The 21,250-nt window shown below is 38.6% G+C and overlaps 1 pseudogene; it reads left to right on the plus strand.

Annotated features, from left to right (window-relative positions):
• Nucleotides 1-3,164: 3,164 nt before the first annotated feature.
• Nucleotides 3,165-21,250, plus strand: part of LOC113833435 — a 123,427-nt pseudogene continuing 105,341 nt past the window's right edge.

Raw genomic sequence — 21,250 nt, forward strand, 5'->3', positions numbered from 1 at the left:
AAATGAAAATTCAAAAGTGGATTTTATAAAATAACTTTAAAAATTCTTATTTTACCTATTATTTATGTGTATGCATGTATGTACTTGTAGGCACAAGAGTGATAGGTGGTTGTGAGCCATAAACTTGCATTCTGGAAACTACTCTTGGGTCCTTTGTAAGAACAGCTCTCTCGTGGCAACTGATGCCTCTCTTTAGGCTCCAAATCAATAAAATTCTATTGGGGTGTTCAAATATAATTAGTCAAGAGCTTGCATTTATGTTCTAAACATTTCCAAATGTTTATGTTAAAACGAAACTAGTGGATGATTTTCAAGGGCATATCATAGGCACTAATAGTTAAGTAACCAGCAACCTCAGAGCAACATTCCTGCCATAGCAATGGATGAGGACTACTGGAGTTTGGGTGTTGGACATTTCCCCAATGCCCTGGGCTAATGTTGTAATCCCTGCATGGGAATTAGTTAAAGATGAGAAATTGAGGCTAATGAGAGTTTCTCTGGTCATTGAGGTCATGACTTTACTCCCTAAGAGCTATATGGGTCCTTGGATCTTATTTCCCTTTTGATTCCTGTATTGTTACCTAATACAGTTTGCTGCTAAATACCCTCATGGCCTGATGTGTTGTTTCATCACAGGAACAAAGCAGAGGAGCCAATTTTTTTCACTAACAGGAATCCCCGAAACTGTCAACCCCCATAAGCCTTTTGTCATTATAATTGATTATCTTGGGTATTTGAGTATAGTGATCGCACACTGCCTGACATAGCATGATGAGCCACAGAAAAATTGGGTACTTTTATATGTTCATCAAAATCGTTAGACTGGCATTTCCAAGTGTTATCAAGAACAGGGGACACTGGAAGTTGGTGCAAGACTGGTCACAAACCATTTATTCTACTTTGACATCTGTTTCTGCGATAGACATCATGACTGTAAACAACTTGGGGAAGAAAAGTTTATTTGGCTTTCACTTTCTAATAACTGTCAGTTTTGGAGGGAAGTCAGGGTAGAAACTGAAGCAGGAACCACGTACTGGTTCACTTTTCATGGCTTGCTCATCTTTCTTTTCAGGACTCCAGGACTACCTGCCCAGGAGTAGTCACAGTCTCTTAGGCCCTCTTACATCACTTAAGACAATTCCCCACAGACATGGCCATAGGCTAGTCTGATCTGAGCAGTTCCTCAATTGAAATTCCCTCTTCCCAGGTGCCTTTTAGTTGTATCAGTGTGATAACAAAACTAACCAGTGTTGTGGGATATTGGTTGAGGATTTGTTACATTTGTTTATTATGTTGAATATTTGTTTAATGGTGCGAAGATGTGATGTGTTGCATTCTTTTATGTTGCATTTGTTTAACTCTGTGTTACTCTGCCTGCCTAAAACAACTGATTGGTCTAATAAAGAGCTGAATGGTCAATAGCCAGTCAGAAGGAGGATAGGCAGGGCTGGCAGGCAGATAGAATAAATAGGAAGAGAAAGAAAGGGAGGGAGGAACAAGAAAAAAAGGAGAGGAGGAAGAGAGGGATCAGCTGCCCAGCGATGCAGCCAGCCACAGAGTAAGAAGGAGAGAAAGAGATATAGAATAAAGGTAAAAGCCCAGAGGCAAAAGGTAGATGGGATACTTTAAATTAAGAAAAACTGGCTAGAAAAAAAGGCAACCCAAGGCCAGCATTCATAAGAAAGAGTAAGTTTCTGTATACTTATTTGGGAACTGGGTGGTAGACTCCCAGAGATTGGAGAGTTAAAAAAATCAAACAGAAACAAAAACAACTACAAACCAGGCCAATATTTAATTTGAAATGCCCAGAAAATTCAGCAGCCTTTGTGAGCTAGAGAAGTCTGTTTGAAGAGGTGCCCAGTAAGTTTCTGCTCCTGTGGTTTAGTTGACCTCTCTCTTAATGAATGGAAATGCCAGCTGAGGAAGAAGAGGGGCATGTTCAAAAGAAAGAGAGGACGGCTAAAACCCACCAGGTATACGTGTAAGGACCAATAAAGACAGTGTGAGAACAACATTCCCTTCTCTCGGCCTTTTCTCTCCTGCTCTAGACTTCATTTGCATTTCTCCTCTAGCTAACAGAGTCTGGTCGGGAACATAATTTGAAGCATAACAATATGAATAATAAGAAAGTGCAGTGTGTTTATCATAAGAATTTAGCCATTTATAAGCAAACCAAAGGACAGGAGGTGAATTTACAGGGTTGTGAACATAAGATGCTAGATTTGCATTTTGATGTAGTGTTTCCCTATGTGTTTGATGGTGTCCAAGGTTACTTGGAGTTTTAATTGTACTCCCCATAGTGCTTTGGACATTGTGTGCAGATGTGGGTATAGCTCATCCTTAAAGCACTTGCCTAGTGGCCCAGACTCTAGGTTCTGTCCTTGGAATCACCCACAAAAATATGTCTCTTAAACATGTTTAAGAAATGCGCTACTCTCTGTATATATTTTAAAGAACAGCACCTTTTTGGTCAGCAAGATGGCTCAGCAGGTAGAGCCCACTAACATGGGCTCAAAGACCTGAGTTCAATCCCAGGGACCAACAAATTGCCAGGAGTGAACCAACTCCAGAGAGTTGATCTAAGATCTCTGTATGCTTGCTCATCATTCCTACACACACACACACACACACACACACACACACACACACACACACACACACTCACACACACACACACTTAATTAAACAAACAGTACAACATCCATGGAGAACATTAATAAATGATTCCCATCAGTTAGCACTACTGGATACTTTATAAATGGCTAGACTGTGGAAAGTCAAATGAACGTTTAAAATACACTGAAACTGGCCCTACCCAGACAGGTTCTGAACAATTTTATCTATCTTCATATCAGGAAGGATCAATGAAGTCGGGATACCTTCTACTTAAAACATGCCTTAGCTGTAAGCTCAGCAAAACCCTTCATTTGAATACTCTAGGCCAGAACCCTTTGATTTGCATGTTTTGTTCTGGTTATTTTTCTAGTGGTGGCACTCTAGAATTCACCAAGTTTACAAATCAGTCTGATGACCTCGACAGAAATTATGAGAAGTCCTTAGGTACCCAAGAGACCTTGCCATTTCTATCAATACTATTCCGGGTGGCTTATTTCTCATGGGGTAAACTCATTTATTTTTGTTAGCTTCTGCCAGCTATAGCTCCAATGGGTGACCATTTTATGACCTTTTTTACCAAGTTGGAGGATAAACTACAAGAGAAAAAGATTGTCTATGACCCCCTCCTCATGGATTATGAAGGAAGAAATGTCATACCGGACAGCAATTCCAATGTGAGATACTGTGGCTTAATTCTCTGGTCCACGGCATGTAATGTGGGGTGGGGAAGCAAACAAGTCTTGTTCTTAGAATTCAGAAAGAAGGCATCCACAAATCGTTACATCCTCGATGCGTCCCTTCTCATTGGCAGGCACTCTTTAATGCTTTAAAAGTTGAATTCTCTCTGGAGAGGAGATAAATGCATTTTAAGCGCCACTTGTTGTGTGTCCTGGGAAAGTACAGATGAGTGGAACATGAAGGTCATGGCACGTTGTTATTGAAAATGAGTCCCACTTTGCCTCCACTCCACAGTCTTCATATATTTTTCATAAAATAGGTTCATCCATATTTTAAGATTTATGGTCTTGCGTTGCCATTTTGCCCTTCTCTAGTTCGTAGACTGATTTTCTTTCTTCTTTCTGAGCATTCTCCTAAGAGCTGGCAGTTCAGCCGTTAAAGTTTTATCTTCCAAGTTTGTAGTAAACTGGGGACATGAATTAGTGAAAAAATAAAAATGGAGAAAGACACAGGTATGAAAGTGTTATGGCTGGGGACAAGTGGCACAGTAAAAACCTTGGAATGAAGCTGAGAAAAGAACAAAATTTGGAAGTAGTATGTCATGTTTGTCTGGGTTTAGATGAAACAGTTTTGTGTGGTTCTTCTTTTACAGATAAGGGGTTTGAAACTGCTTTCCTTTTCTCCTTTCTTATCTCCCAGATTTGTCAACAGTTACTTAACACAAGAATAAGTTATTGAATGCTTACAGTGTACTTTAGGTGGGCAGTAAAGGTATAAGGTGTACATTCTCCCCCATCGCTTTGGGCTCATCTCTGTAACTGGGGATGCCTGTTGTTGGTGAAACTACCCTTCATCACATGCTCCTTGACGATGCTTCTTCCTTCCATGTAGCTTTCTTTTCTGAGCCTTTTGTTCTTCAGTCCCAAATGGAGAAATAAGAGAATCTTGTACCAATTCCTCATTACTAGACTCTCACATGTGCCTCTCCTCAGCTGCAGTCTGCATACGTAATGGAAAATGTAAAAGCTGTGGGTTACCACAAAGAAGGCCTATATGGGGGTTTGTATGAGAATGCTGCCATTGGCTCTGTTACCGAAAACCAGGTTCTTGGTTATTGACACTGTGTATAGGCTTAGGAAGTGTGGCTTTACTAGAGGAGATATGTCACAGAGAGCAGGCTCTGGGGTTTCAAAGCCTCTTGTCATGCTCAGTCCTGTACCTCTGTTTTGTGTTTGTGGTTCAAAATGTGAACTCTCAGCTTCCAGTCCAGCTAGTTTTGGATTTATGTTATATGGGGGGGTGTTGAGTTAGACTTTGTATTTTCTTAAGCATGGATGAGGATTAGATATCCTCATACTATTCTGTCATACATATAAGTGACATTAAATATTCTGTCTGAGAGGTGTTGGAGTCAGCTTTAGGATGATTGTGAATATTATAGCCACAGTCTGTCTTGGAGTTCTTAAGTAACCTATTTGTTTAGAGGTACAGATAAGTTTTGCCCATTTTCATTAATAAATAAGTTTTTGAAGAGGTACACCCCTTTCCAAAGCAAAGTTACTTGGGAAGAAGATGACCTAGTTGATGGTTGATGTGGGAAGGCCCAGCTCACCAGGAGTGATGCTACCCATAGGAGGAGATCTTGAATGGTATAGGAGGGCAGTCTGAGCAAGGCACAGTTAGTAGCATTCATCTAAGGCCTCTGCCTCAGTTCCTGCTTTGATTCCTTTACATCATTTTCCTCCATAATGGTCTGTAACCTGTGAGGGCTAGTAAACCCTTCCTTCCACCCAAAACAACAACAAATCCAAGGTCTTTCCCCCTCTTTCCAAGTAAATTCCATTTCCCATTTTTTTGGTATCACATTCTTTGAATGCATAGATGCCATGATTCATTCAATATCAATCAATTGAAAGAGACTCAATGATTTCACAGTATGTGTCATTTCACACTCATTTATAAATTTAAAAATATTCTGCCATGTCTGACTATGCTCAAAATTATTCCAGATTTAAAAATGAACTAGACTTTGCCCATTATCTGTTGTTAAGACTGAGCATCACAGGTGGAGAAATTTATAAAGGAAAGATGGTTTGGACATCTAAGAGCAAAGTACTTGCTTCTGTTTCTTATGTAATGAAGGTCTTCTGGCCACACAGCATTGGAAGGATATGGTGAGACAAAGAAAGGAAGCCAGAAAGCTCACTTTTTTATAATAAGGTCACTCCTGTTGTAACCCAGTAACCCAGTAATCTATTCATACACAAAAGGATTAACCCACTTCTAAGGGCAGAATCCTCATGACCCAGTTGAGCTTCAGCAGTCCCTTTTGACCCTACTCCTAAATATCTTCCAACAAGCATCTCATTTTAGTGTGGGTTTTGTTAGAGTCAGTGAAACGATAACACCTCTACACTAAAATTAAATATATGCTCTGAGCATATATTTAATTTTATATGAGAGCTCAAAGTCCACCTCCACAGTGACACACATCCTCTAACAAGGCCATACCTACTCCAACAAAGCCGGATCTCCAAACCATAAGTTTCTTGTAGGCAAGTGAAATGATTTTGTTTACCCCTGTATTCCTGGTACTTAGAAGACAGTATATGTTTGTTACATAGTAGCAAAAGACAAAGTGATTTCATCATTGATAGAGTATAGTAGTGGCCTATATATCTAAAGTGAAATAAGATATCAACAGTAATTATCAGGCATTTGTAACATAACATAAGTACTAGAAACTAAGAGGTTGAGGATGACATTTAGCAGGCCTAGGTGCTTTTCTCACTACTTACCCTGATATAATACATGAAAAAGGTATGTCTGTGTTCATAGTTTACAGTTCACCATAGTGGTGAGACCATGGCATCAAGAGATGAAAGCTTTGCACACTGCATCTAGAGTCGAAAAACAGTGGGAGATGAAGGACAGTGCTCCACTCCATTTCTCATTTTTATTCAGTCAGACCCCAGCTCTGTGTGTGTGTGTGTGTGGTACTTCCCACAGTTCATATGCGTTTCTCCACCTCAACTAACCTATTCTGTATAACTTCTCACAGGCATGCCCAGAAACTAATCTAACCTTGATAGCCCTTCCCATGTGTGCCCACAGGTTTGTCTTCTAAATAATTCCAGATCCCAAGAAGTTGACATTCAGTATCAATTATTTATCACACTAGCCACTGAATAAGGACAAGTTTGGTGTCTGCATTGGGTAAGGAGGCAAGTGGCTGTAGAAGAGGTAGTCACACATTACCTCAATCTGGTCATGGCGCAGTAGTTAGATTTCAGTATCAGCTTCCCTTTACATGGAAATATTTTCTGTAATATAAATATTAAAATGCAGTCAAAAGACTATATGTTTGGAAATATGATGTACTGGATATATTAGGGCAAAAGGAACAATCGGATAACAGTGAGTGGCTAAATAAAGGGGCATATGGGAGACAGGTGTCAGGTCCACACAAGACGACTGGGAAGGTAATAAAGGGCAAATGCATGTCCTTCCTGTTCATTTACTTAAAAGTGACACCAAGAGGACTCATTCTGAGAGAATGCAAATATTATTGAAATGTAATGCCTTTTGGACATCACTGTGCATTTTGTATTCTTGCAACCCAAACCTAGATAAGGGTATTCAAATTTCAGAATGTAATCTTAAAAAGCACATTCTATGCTGCATCTGAGAGAGCACATTTCCTTTTGAGATCCCCAAAGAATTAATTAACTGCTTTTTACCTTGTAATTATATGGTGACCAATGAGGGTTACTGAATATTTTCAAGATATGACATTGTGTGCTTGTCATGTTCTCTTTATAATTTTTCTAATGACATTTAGTGGAACAGTTCTCTGTCTATGAGAAACAAGAAGAAATAAATTGTCCCAAAATTAAAGAAAAAAGAGAGAAAGACATTTAATGAAATTGTTTCCTTGAACTGTACTTTGCATGAGGATTTGAGATTTCTTTCTTTTTCCTTAAGACAAATTTGATTCAGAAGAAGTGAACCCCAGGAGAGTGCTCCAAGCTTCGTCTTGTCTGAGGTGAGTGGTGTTTCATTAATTTTCTGTGAAATCTCCTTAGGTGACAGTATAATTATAATATTATACAGCTTAGCTAGATGGCTTCAAACGATCTGCCACTGCAACCCCAGAAAAGAAGGGTCATGCAGGGTACAAGAGGCTTCAAGATTCCATTTTGAAAGCTAAGTACTCTTGGCAAGGGACAAAACTGCTAATGGGTTTCTATATTTGATATAACTCCCATTGCTCACAAGGTACCTTACAGCTCAGGGTGATGGCTCAAATTCTTCAAGATGCCAATCACATCCATTTACACATCTCTTTGCCTTGGGTGAGAGCATATAAAAATGCACTGATTGGGAAGAGTCATGGGAAGGAAAGATGAACGACTTCATGCTTTGGTATGAGGTTGGAGGAAGGTAGTGTTGGGTGTTAGATATGTACTCAGAATAACTTGAGAGGCTCTTGGTGGGGTGGACCAAATGAGTAAAACATATCACTGTTGAAAAGCAGCTTTCTTTCTCCAGTGTATTCTCTGAGAACATTAACGGCCATAACTTCTTAGGAGGCTTTGGTTGGCTATTTCAGTATTATGTTTTTGAATTTATCACCATCCATCGATTTCCTAGAAGAGTGGATTGCCTGTTGCTTTTAATGGAGGTTATCATTAGGAAGAACCATAGCATCAGATCTAATAGCACAGTGAGAAATCATATTTCTTATTCTATGGTATCTGTAGACCTTGGCTCTGTAACAAAGTTCAATTTTCACCCACCTTGGTATGGTACAGAGAAAAGAAGTCTATTAGAGTCCAGGATTGGCACACCAGAATTTGGACTTGGTTATTTCTAGCTTAGTACTTTGTTTTTTAACTCTTCGGAGTGTTAAGACAATACAAGGAAATCAAATGGAGGGGGATGGAGGCAGAGGGGGAGTGGAAGGGGAGAGACTGGGAGGAGAGGGGAGAGGGGAAACTGCAGTGGGGATGTAAAGTAAATAAACATATTTTAAAAGGGAGAAAAACAATTCAAATGATTTGTATAGCATTAGGTTTCAGACTACCCACAATGCTTTGTTGCTTGATTGATTGATTTGGTGACATTAGAGAAATTATCAGAGGATCTTCTTGATGGAATGCTGGACCAAAAATAAATTAATGGGAGTTCACATGCTGTGTGACATTGGATATGGAGTCTATGAATAATAATTTACTCACAGAATGAGATCTGTGGTCATATTAGTTAACCCTTGAGTCCTGAAATGAATTGTTCCTGAAGTTACGTATATTCTGTCTGGCACTTGGTGTGATATCATATACAACTACAATGTGATGTCAGAGAAAAGAAATGGGTGAATACTTTTTTTTCTTGGTAGGATTTAGATTTTTTTATTTATTGTTATTATTTTGCAAAATTAAGAATTGAGCCCAGGGCTTTGCGCATTGCTGCCTAAGCTCTCTACCACTGACTTATGTCCCAAGCCTGAATTCTTCTTTAATGATGATAAGTAGCTTTGATAAATTTTCAAAGAATGCACACAATTTAGGAGCTTTCAAATTGCTCACATCTTAGTCTTTGTGTTGACATATTCAAAATTAATGAAAGATTTAACTATCCCATCCTACTTTGAGTGAAGCATCTTTGATAGAAAAGATACTCCTAAATAGTTTTAATTCTGAGGCCTTAAGTGTTAACAAAATGTCCTTTACAGTGGATTTTTTTAGGCATTGAATGACAATCAAGCCTGTTCTGATATTTCTGGAAGATTATCAATCTCAAAATATGAAATTCTTTTTGAAACAGAATTCTCGACTCTTGTAGGTTGGCATGAGGCAAATTTGGGCACAGTGACAACATTAATACTTTTAAAAGTCAATACATTTAGTTTTCTACAAAATGCAAGTATGACAAGTATAAAAATAGCCAACAAGACATGAATTTTATATCCTTTCTTAAATTTGGGGTGGAAAGTAGTATACATTTTTTTCTTCCAATTTTTTTCCAATTTCTTTTATGGCCAAGCAAAAGTGGAGTTTAAGGAATTTCTAGATAATTGTGGGAAGAGTAACAACTAGATGTATGCATGTAGATTTTAAAGTAGACATACATTTCAAACATATAGGTAGTTTGTATTTTATATATCCCATTGCATTTTAAATATTTGATGAAGAAATAAATTTGGTACACAACCAAACAATAGGAATACCAACATGTAGGCAAGGAGGACAGTCAATGATACATCCATTCTCTTCCTTTCTTCTCATTTGTTATAAAGAAAATGGTGAGATTTCTATTTAGTCATAAGAGAAAATGATATGTATGGTTTGTGACAAAATTGTGACAAATGTATGAGACAAAGACAATATTCAACTTTAAGACTAGTGCAAATAAACTGAAAATAAGGTATACATATTTGAAATATCATTCAGCTACTAAGATTATTACTGTACATGTGGGAATATAATTATCCACAGAGTTTGTGTATGATGGATGTAAATTCTGACTGAGCAGTGGCCTATTCTAATTTATTTGACTGCTTAATAGTTTGATTATTGTGTATAAGACATAGAATATGAAAAACATATTTTGTATATTGAAAATCCTCCATGTGGATTTCCATATTGGCTGGCATGTTTGCACTCTGATCAATCAATAAATACAACCTCCCATCTCTCCACATCCTTGCCAGCATTTGTTGTCATTTGTGTACTTGATAGTAGCCACTCTGATTAGGGGAGATGGACTCTAAAATTAGTTTTAGTTTAATTTTATTTTATTTTTTGGTTTTTCAAGACAGGGTTTCTCTGTGTAGCTTTAGAGCTTATCCTGGCACTCACTCTGGAAACCAGGCTGGCCTGTAACTCACAGAGATCCGCCTGCCTCTGCCTCCTGAGTGCTGGGATTAAAGGCATGCGCCACCAACGCCTGGCTAGTTTTAATTTTATCTCTCTCTTATGGCTAGGAATAGTGAACATCTTAAAAGATACCACTTGCTTTTCTTCTTTTGAGAACATAAATTTTGTTTATTAGCCCATATGTCTTAAGGCATTTTGTTGTTGTTGTTATTCCTTAATTTGACTGTTTTTACATGACCTCAATATCAATCCCCTGTCTCATATGTAGATAGAAGCATTTTCCCCATTCTTCTAACTGTTCTACTGTGTAGAAGTCTCTTAATGTCATGCAATCCCATTTGTCAATTCTTCAAGTATTTCCTGTGCTATTTGATTTCTGTTCAGAAAATCCCTGACTATATCCTGAAGTGTTTTATTCATGTTTTCCTCAAATGGTTTTAGAGTTTCAGATATACAATAAAGTCTCTGATGCATTATACATTAATTATTGTTGAGGGTGAGAGATGATGATCTGGTTTCATTCCTCTGCTTGTGGAAATCCTTTCATTCCCAGCACCATGTGCTGAGGAACACATCATGTGATAATAGCCTTTCACCATAATCGCTCTATTTCGAAATATTCATCTAGAGACTGACCTTGCTCAATTATTGGCACATGAGCTATACTTGGATATTTTTGTCATTGTGTTACTTTAAGACTTATCATCTCTGTGATAGGAAAGTACAGAGAGTTTTAAAATAATTTAGGGTTATATAGGATAAGCGTGTCTCAGTGAGTGGACATTATTCTTCATACTTGCATGCAAATAGTTGAGAAGAAGATTGGTCATTGTATAGATAGTAGAGACCATCACAGTGTGAGAGTGAGGATAGATAGAGTCACTAACAGTACATGAGGTAGAAACACATGTTTTGCATTTAAAAAATACATCAAGTATAGGAACACAGTTTGTGAATTCAAGGAGTCACAAGAAATGAAGGAAGATGTGTGAATGAGAGGACATTGGCTGCACAAGATATTGCTAGAAAATAGCATGATAAGAACAATGAATATGACAGCTGAAGCCATAATAATTTGTAGATTTGTGTCATCACACTCAACTTTGTGTATGTGTGTACATGTGTGTGTGTATACGTGTGTGTGTGTGTGTGTGTGTGTGTGTGTGTGTGTGTGTGTGTGTTTGAATAGTGTTAAGTCCACCAAAGACTAGATGAAATGGTTAGGTGTATAGGCTTTCAAGTGTGTGATAATTAGTGTTTTAGATAACCACTTGATGGATGACGAATCACTCTATCACATAAAATTTGAAGCAATGATTTATTTAGTCTTGATTCCTAATGGTCAGTGGGAAGTTTCCGGATATCTGATTTTGCTTGGCAGGGCTCTCTTGTGTGTCTATAGTCAATTGTGAGCTTGCCAGGTGGCTTCACTCATCCTATTTGGGCTCCCTTTGATATGCATTAGGCCCCCAGCTGAGACATCTATATCAATTTACTGTCCTATGCATGTTTACTCTGAAGGAGCCACTCTAGTCATACACTGTTCTCTTTAAGATTATATTGTGGTTGCATGATTTCTCCCTCCCCTTTCCTCCTTCTCATATACCTCTCCTTGCTATGTTTCAAATTAATGACCTATTTTTTCATTAACTGCTGTCACATGTGTATATGAATATGCATATTCATATATATTCATAAATATAACCTCTTAGGCTATGGTAGTGTTACTTGTATGCCTATGTTTTCAGGGCTGGCCATTTTGGTATTGGATAACAATTGGAGTGCTCTTCCCTGGGGAAGACTATTTCTCCTGATTTTAACATTCCTTAGTTGCCTTTAGTTCTTCGAGTAGGTTTGAGACCTTGTGGTCTTTCTGCTGCCTGCTTTGAGCATTTTTATTATCTTTTTGCATACCTGTCTTTGTTGTCCTTGTTCAGCTCATGTTTAGGGGTACAGCTCATGTGAGTGTAGATTCTGAAATTACTAAGAGACACAATCTCACACCAAACTCCCTGATTCTCTGACCCATACAATCTCTCTGCCTCCTCTTCTGCAGTGTTCCCTGAGCCTCAGGTGTAGGAGTTGTATTGTAGATAGATCCATTGGACTGGGCTCTACAAACTCTATATTTTTATTGGTTGGGGTTTTCTGTAATAGTCTCTGTTGCAAAAAGAGGTTTCCTTAATGAGGAATAAGGACAAATATGTAGAATACAGTTAGGGATAATGCTGCTTTAGTAAAGTGGTGGTTGTAGGTTCTATTCCAATAACCGTGGTAATTGGCTAGGTTTCGGGACTAGACATGGTTTCCTTCTTGTTGAACATGTCTTATGTCCAATTAGGGAGGTGTTGCTTATGGCCAAGGTATTCATGACACTACACTACTCTCAGGGTTATCTTGCCATGCTGGTTGTTGTTATGAATCACAGGCATCTTAATTGGGTAGGACTGTTGATTGCTTCCTTTCTTTGGAAGCTTGCATGGTGTCTTCTGATAACAAGAAAGCTAGTTTTCAGGGAGGAAGCATTCAGGTCATTTGGATATTTCTGAGCCCTGCTTCTGAAATTCATGGTGTCTTCAGCAATAGGGACTAGGGACTTACCTTCCACCTCTGGGGGCAACCGAGGGATGTAACAATAGCCTGTTAATGTTTTACTGAGTCTCTTGGATGATGCTGACCAGCAATCAAAGGAGGGCTTGTCATGCTTGGTATTGGTGTTTGTGTTAAATTGTCTTTGGCAATTGAAGGAAGCTTGTCAGCCTAGATGAAAAGTTTTTTTTTTCTTGTTTTTTTGAGACAGGGTTTCTCTGTGGCTTTGGAGGCTGTCCTGGAACTAGCTCTTGTAGACCAGGCTGGCCTCGAACTCACAGAGATCCACCTGCCTCTGCCTCCCGAGTGCTGGGATTAAAGGTGTGTGTCACCAACACCAGACAGATGAAAAGTTTTTACATAAGCAATATATGTATATTTATATGCAGACTTAACTTTTTATTTAAAAACATTTTTCATTTTACATACCAACCCCAGTTCCCCCTCCCTCCTCTTCTCCGGCCCCCCTCCACCTTCACCCCTTCCCACCTCCCATCTGCTCCTCAGAGGGGGTAAGGCATTCCTTGGGAAGTCTGGCATACAAAGGTAAGGCAAGATCAAGCTCCTTACCCCGTATCAAGGCTGAGCAAGGTATCCCAACAGAGTGAATCGACTCCAAAAAGCAAGTTCTTGCACCTGGGATAGGTACTGGTCCTATTTCCAGCACCCCCACACACAACAGTTCAAGCCACATTAACTGTCACCCACATTCAGATCATGCTCTTGGTCACCCTTATTCACATGACCCCTCCTCCCTCTCTTCAACTGAAGCCCAGGAACTAAACCCAGTGCTTGTCTGTGGGTACTGCATCTGCCTCCATCAGTTACTGGATGTAAGTTCTAAGATGACAATTAGGGTAGTTGCTAATCTGATTAAAGGGGAAGGCCCATTTACACACCCTCTCAGATACTTCTATAAGAGTCATATATCCAAAGGCTGCATAATCAGTTCACAAGGTCATTTGCTCAACTATGATCATAGCTGCATTATTCACAAAAGCCAGAACCTGGAAACAACCTAGATGCTCATCAGCTGAAGAATGGATAAAGAAAATGTGATACATTTACCCAATGGGGATTTATCTTTATTGTAGGGGTTTTAAGGTAGATATCTTTATGACTTTTTCAGACATCCTTACTATTATTTTACTCCTCCCTCATTCTTCTGATTTATTTCCTTTTCCCTTCCTAGTTCAAGCCCCCTCTCTGGCTTTCCCCAGTTTTCCTGATCAGATCACATGTAACTTGCTATTCTGCTCTTTCTCTCCTACCCTTGCAATGGTATATTTTTAATCTCCCTGTTTCTGCAGTTACTCTGCAATACATATTTATAATGAAGATTTGGTGCTAGCAGCCTCCAATGAGAGAAAGTGGGGGGAGAACTTTTGTCATTTGTCTTTCTGGATCTAAGTTAACCTCACTCAATGCGACTTTCTCCAGTTTCAGCATTTAGCCACAAAGTTTGAAATTTCATTTCTTCATTACAGATGAATGTTATTCAATAGCGTATGTGTACCACAGTTTCATTATTCACTGGGCAGATGAAGGGAATGTAGGTTGTTTCCATGTCCTAATTATTGTGACGAGAACAGGAATGAATATGGCTGAGCAAATATCTGTAGAGTACAATATTGAGTTCTTTTGGGTATATGCCAAGGAGGGGTATAGCTGGATCATATGAGAGATTTACTTTTAGCTTTTTGAGAATTCTTCACACCTATTTCCACAGTAGCTTGCTGTACAAGTTTGCAATTCCCATTCACAGTGGATGAGGATTGACATGTCTCCACATCCCCTTGAACATTTGGTGTCAGTTATTCCATTGATCTTAGCCATTCTAAGTGGGGTAAGATAAACTCTCAAAGTTGTTTTGACTTGAGTTTTCATGATAGCAAGCAACAATGAACATTTTTTGAGACATTTCTTAGCCATTATTTTTCTTCTCTTGAGAACTCTCTATTCAGGTCCCAGGTCTATTGTCTTTTTGAATGGGTCATTTTCGTTGTTGTTGCTCTTTTTTCCTTGATTCTCTGTTACTTGAGTTATTTATATATTTACTCTCTGTTATTTGAGTTATTTATATATTTATTCTCTCTTATTTGAGTTATTCATATATTCTGGATAGTAATTCTCTGCCAGTTCTATAGCTGGCAAAGTGTCTTTCCTATTTATGGGCTTTCTCTTCACCAGGTTGTTTCTTTTGGAGCATTTTAGTTTTATGGAGTCCCATGTATCATTTTGTCCTTACTTCTTGGCAAATGGAGGCCAATTCAGGAAGTTTTTTCCTATGCCTAGATCATGGAGGGCCAGGCTAGTTGTATTCTTAATGGGAGAATCATAACAGAAAGAATAGGAACATTCATAAAAGCCTCCTGACATTTTGGCTTAGAAAAAGCTCATGATCTGCTGATTGCATTCTACTGACCAGTACAATTTACAGAGCTAATCTGTATTGGAGAACGAAAAGATAATGTTTTGCTAGGAGGATGGCAAAGTCTCATGGCAAAGTTGTTGATACAGGGAAAAGAGGGCTATTATGGACATTTCTTCAACTTATCACATCTAGTAAGCAATATTACAGAATTGGAATTAAGCAAAGCAAAGTGTATGGCTACAAATCAAGAATTTTCTTTCAGTGTGTTTTTTCAATAGCATTGGTTATTATTTGTTGACTTTTGAGAACATCACATAGGTTAGATACTTCTGTGGTTGGGGAACTTTTGAGGATAGATGATGAGACTATGTTAAGATCTTATGCAGACTTTTAGCTACAGAGAGTGGACTTAACCAAATCCCCGAATTCTTCTCTAAAGCATTCCTTTCTGTGTGCCCTATCATGCTTCTTCCAAGCTCTCTGAGGGGTGTGTGGGTGGGGGTGGGGGTCAGAGATACAACAATGGGCCCTCTCTAGAGAGATACAGGTTTCCATTGTGACTTGTGCTTTATTAGCCCTTGAACAGCCTTACCCAAACCTTATTAGACTGTTGAGCAGTCTAGGAAGTTCCTCCCCAGGTGTCCCTCTGCCTGTCCTTCAGTGAGAGCATCTTGTTCTGATGATTCTGCTAGCCTCTCCTCACACCTGCTTTCCTCCACCTGCCATTTCCTTCCGCACAAGTGTTTTGCCTAGCAAATTCCTTGCACATTTAAAACCCCATTTTAGCATTCAAAATGCATTTCCCAGAGGGCCTATAATCACACGTATCTCCATAAATTAGTAAAATCATAACTAAAGCAGAGAAGTTATCTTCATAAATCTGTAGAGATAGATGTAGTTATTCATCTCTTAGTGTCTTTGTGTTTTAATTTCTATGGGTGTCTTGGATAGTAGGGTATAGGAAGTGTGCCCTTTTGATGCTCTATTGGGTAGGCAAAGGTACTTTCTTGACTTCAGTCTTGATTGAGATAAGATAACTTGTTCATATATTGCATATCCCAAGCTAGCTAGATCATGAGCTTCTGGGAATTCTCCTGGCTCTTCTTTCATCTCATTTTAGCAGTGCTGGCATTGTGAGCATGCTGAACTACATCTGAATTTATGTGAATTCTGAGGATTTGAACTTAGGCCCTCACACTTGCTCCACAACTACTTTGTTTACTGAACCATCTCCCTGACCATCTTCTATTCTGTTCTTGATTGACAGCCCTCATAATATATTGGGAAGTTAATGTATGTTTCTCCTTTCCTGTAATGATTTCCCAAATACTTTACAACAAGGAGGCTCTTCTGTTTTTTCCCCCTGTGATTTGTACACTGCCTGTGTGCTACTGTTATTGTCTTTCTGCTGACAATCACTCAGGAACTGATGTGACAGCTGTGTAATTCACCAAACTGTTGGCAGACCTTAACAATCCAATAAAGCAATACTGCCTAATTGGTCCTGCTCATAAAACCCTGAGGGAAATTGTTGAAAAACTGGCTATGATTGACTGAAATGAGAGAATGCTCAACCTGTTGAATAGTAGTCCAGGCTATTTATTGTAATAAATGTGTATCTAAAATTTGAATATGCTAAGATGCATATTTGTGTTATGCACACATGTTCCTGTTGAACTCTGGATATTTTGGTAACACTTTTTCAACACAGATTCATTTGCTAGGTAATCATGTTCCTCTTTAGACATTACTATTTCCAACATACAAAAAGACAGAAGTCTTGTCCAAGGAAGGGAAAAGGAGATGTTTCTGGGAGTTCATTAAATTGGAATGGTTTTGGTAAATGTTTTATTGAGATATAATTCCTATAGCATGGCACTTAGCCATTTTAAGGTTACCAGTCCATGGATTTTAGTCTATTCATAGAGCCTTCAACCATCCTCACAGTCAAGGTTAGAATAGTTTAAGCAGTAAAACGAGAAGCCCCATGCCTTTATGGGTCATTCCCTGAACCCTGTCCCTTTATTCTCATATCCTTAGTGCCTTAGTTAGGGTTTCTTTTGCTGTGAAGAGACACCATGACCATGGGCAACTCTTATAAAGGAAAATATTTAATTGGGGCTGGCTTGTAGTTTCAGAGGTTTAGTCCATTATCATCATGGCTGGAAGCATGGCAGTATGCAGGTGGACATGGTGCTGGTAAAGGAGCTGAGAGTTCTCCATCTGGATCAGCAGGAATCCAGAAGTGAAAGTAAGCCACACTGGGCCTGGTTTGAGCATCTTAAAACTCAAAGCCTACCCACGAGTAATACACTTGCTCCAACAAAGTCACACATACTCAAATAAGGCCCCACAGCTCCTAATAGTGCCAGTCTTTGTTGGCCTTTAGGAGCTATATTTTATCCAAACAACCACACCTAAGCAACCACAAATCTGCCATGTAATAACATAAAAATGGAAGTTGATAATACTTCTATCTTTAGGATTGACACATTCTGATAGCACACTGTTCTTAAGGATGCTGCTACAGCATATACTCCATATCTTTTTATTGGTGAGTAACACTTTATAGTCTTGATATACACATTTTATTCACTGATAGACCTTCATGTTATTTCTGCTTTCTACTTCTTATGTGCAATAACTTAGACACCCATATATAATTTTTCAGTAGAAGCAATTTTTCATTTTTCATACGTGGATGCTCTGGGTGGAACTGCTGGGTCATGGCTTAAGATTAATCTTCACTGGAATTGGTAGACTGTTTTCCACTGTGGCTGTAGGTTTTCCACAATCCTTGACTTGTGGATGTTGAATGACATCTGATAGGGAAATCACTAAGCCCCACAGGGTCAAACTCCATTCTCCTACTTAATCTAAACCACATAGGTTGGTATCTGGTAAAGGCAAAGTGGGAGGTGAGTGTGGTAGATGAAATACCTCAAGACTGTTACTCAGATAAATGGAGTAGAATTGGTTACCAGACAGTGGCTGATCCACCATGCTCTGGGGAATGGACACTGGTGATCTGATGATTTGAGCAGTCCTTAAGCTCACTCTTCCCTTTCAGTGGAGCCAGTAGGATGAACAGGGTGCAAATTAGATGAACGATGTCTAAAGCACCTTCTAGATTTATGCAGCTTCAATACCTTTAGTTTTGTTTTAAATGTCCAAATAGAAGTGAAATAACTTCCTGACAAGGTCTGTTCTTTGAAACCTTTTCTTCCATAATTCCCAATCAAAAAGCCTTTGCATGTCCGGGACTGAGACGACTGGTCCAGTTAGTAAAGTCCTTTGTGTTACAACACAACAGCCCCACGTAGGGCAGCTTCCTTCCTAACAATGCTTCCTAAGACAGAGAATGAGGCAAGGCCTTACATACAAACCCAGGTCAAACAGTCTTTGATGTTTCTCACTTAACCAGAAGCTCCACGATGGATATTTTATTTACAACTCCTCTTGTGCTTATAATGCTCTTCACTTTCGTTCCTTATTCATCAGTAAGCCATTTCTCAGACAGTTTTTTTTTTAGCAATAACCACATTTTAGTAAAACATCATATAGAAAATGAAGAAAAATGAGCTTACTGGAATTGACTACCCCTGTCTTTTTCACAGCCATTTTTATTGATACGTGGAGAATGACCATAGAATTTCCTAGTGAGAATAGTTTCAGATTGTGATGTTACCAACTGAGCGGGTTTATAAAAATGAACTCATCTGATTTTGTTGTTTTGTCTCTCTTTCCATTGGAGGTAGTAAGAAGACACAGAGCTGAATATTTCATTTGAATTGCCTCCATATGCACAAAATAACAGACAGATACAGGAACACTTGATTGCTTCTATTTGTAACTTACACCTTCACCTACAGGCAGGGTGCTGCATTGGAAAATTAAAGAAGGAAGGGGCTACTTTTATCATCAGGCTAATGGACAGCTTCCCCCACCACCCCAATAATGTTCTTGCTAGTATTATACCCGAACCTTCCAGCTTCCATTTGACACTTGCAATTGAAAATAAGGTAACAATAAGCCCAGGGCTTGGTGAGATTGTTTCATTTCATTTTTTTTTTTTTTTTTGCTATTTCATGAGCACATTGAGAATATGTTTTTGATCAAGAGCCAGAGTTACATTTCCTCTATTTGTATAAGAATTTGAGCCTAACAGCTTTTCAATAGTCCAGTTCGCCAGTGTGTGTGTGTGTAGAAGTGCACGAAGCTTCAGAGGAAATGCATCTTCTATATCTACTTTAAAAAAAGATGATGAAATGAATTTGCTGTATCTATTTCTTTGAAGGTGATAAAATTCCACTAGAGTCTGTCACCCTGAGTTGGATTTTCAGAGTTACAAATTAATGAGGAAGCTTGGAGCCTACCACAATTATGCATATAACTTAATATCATTTCCCCAGTCTCTAATTGACAAAAGTACATTTTCTTTTGGTCAGTCAAAAAAAAAATGAGGAAGGGAATGATGCTAGAATTCCAACACCAGCTTGAAAATTATCAAACATTTAAATTCCTTGTTCTAGGTAAATCGTACAAAATTGGGTCATTGGGAAAAATGTTACTGATTTAGTTTCCTTTGCTTATCTGTGTAGAAAGTCACAGTGAATGTTTATTTTAATAACTGTGACTCAGTATAAAAAAAAACTGACACTTGGGACTCAACCATCAATGAAGAAGCCAGGGATGTTCTCAGGATGCCTTAAAAATCGGTAAATTGAAGGATGGGAAACAAAGAACTAAGATTACATGATTTATCAATTCCCTCTACTCAGAAATTAATTTCTGTATCAATCAGGACACAGATTTTCTTTCAAAGTTGTTTTCATTGCTGTTATTTTATCATGGTTGTCTATCATTAATTAGGAGACATCTGATACAGTTTTAAATTTCCACTTTGGCATATGTTTATAATAAAATAAACACATACATAGTCAGCTATAAACCCAGCTATTATGGTTCTAAATTGTTTCCGTGGTCCTCATGTCTCACCTCCTATGCTGTCTGTCAGAAGGGCTCCTCTGATTCTAGCATTGAGGGTTTGGCATACCCAGTTTCGCCTAGAGATGAGAGAAGTGACAGGAGGCATTTAAGTGAGTTAGAGGGTTCAAAAAAGGATAGCATCTACTTGTTTGTGAATTGATACTCACCTGCTCCAATCTGCACCCACCCCACCCCCTCAGGTCTGTTGCAAAACTGTACTGAGTCAGGTGTAGGTCACTGATTGCTGCTGGAGGGTCCTTGCACTCATGTCTGGAAATGAAAAGAGAGCCTTGGATTATTTACTAAATTGACATTTCCAGCATTTAAAACCATGGCAGCTGGATGATTTAGCCGGCCCTTTGGAACCATTGCCTGTTCCCCTAGTGGCTCTTCCCGAGTCTACTTCAGCCTTTGCTCCCTGCCACAGATGGTAGCGCTGTAGTGCCACAAAAGACAAGAGCCCTAGTGCCATAAAAATAAGTAATGTTATTTTCCCTCTGGATTTCTTTTACAAAACCACTGCGGCTGACGTGTTCTGGTTTTGGAAAGGTGAAGAACAGACAAGGGGATACTGTGGATAAGAAAAAGCAATGGATAAATAATATTGCAAATACAGACTTTTTATGTGCCAGAGGTCAGGACTGGTTTTCTTGTTTTAAATTCATGTTTAACTTTTGAGACTTTTTTTTATCATTGTTGTTTGGTTTTTTCATTTTAAAAATCACATCTCTTGTTTTTTTTTGAGATAAGTCCACCATTTCCTGCTTCCTCTTATGTCTCTCCAAATCATCTTAAAATACCCGATCATTCATATTTATGGCCTCTTTAATCCTTAATAATTGTTATGTACTTACATATGTATGTATGTAATCCTAAATACATAAGTATACCCTGTTCAGTTGTCCAATGTTAATTGTATGCGCATTTTCAGGACTGACCATTTGGTATTGGATAGCCAACTCTTTTACTCTTCCCTGGAGAAGAGTATATCTCCTCCCCTCCCCCAAGTTTTCCTTAGTTGCCAATAGTTTTTTTTTTTTTTTTTTTTTTTTTTTTTTTTTTGTGTGTGTGTGTGTGTGTGTGTGTGTGTGTGTGTGTGTAGGTTTGAATCCTCCTGGGCTTTCCC

This window comes from Cricetulus griseus, assembly GCF_003668045.3.
Source record: "Cricetulus griseus strain 17A/GY chromosome 1 unlocalized genomic scaffold, alternate assembly CriGri-PICRH-1.0 chr1_0, whole genome shotgun sequence".
Taxonomy (NCBI): Eukaryota; Metazoa; Chordata; class Mammalia; order Rodentia; family Cricetidae; genus Cricetulus; species Cricetulus griseus.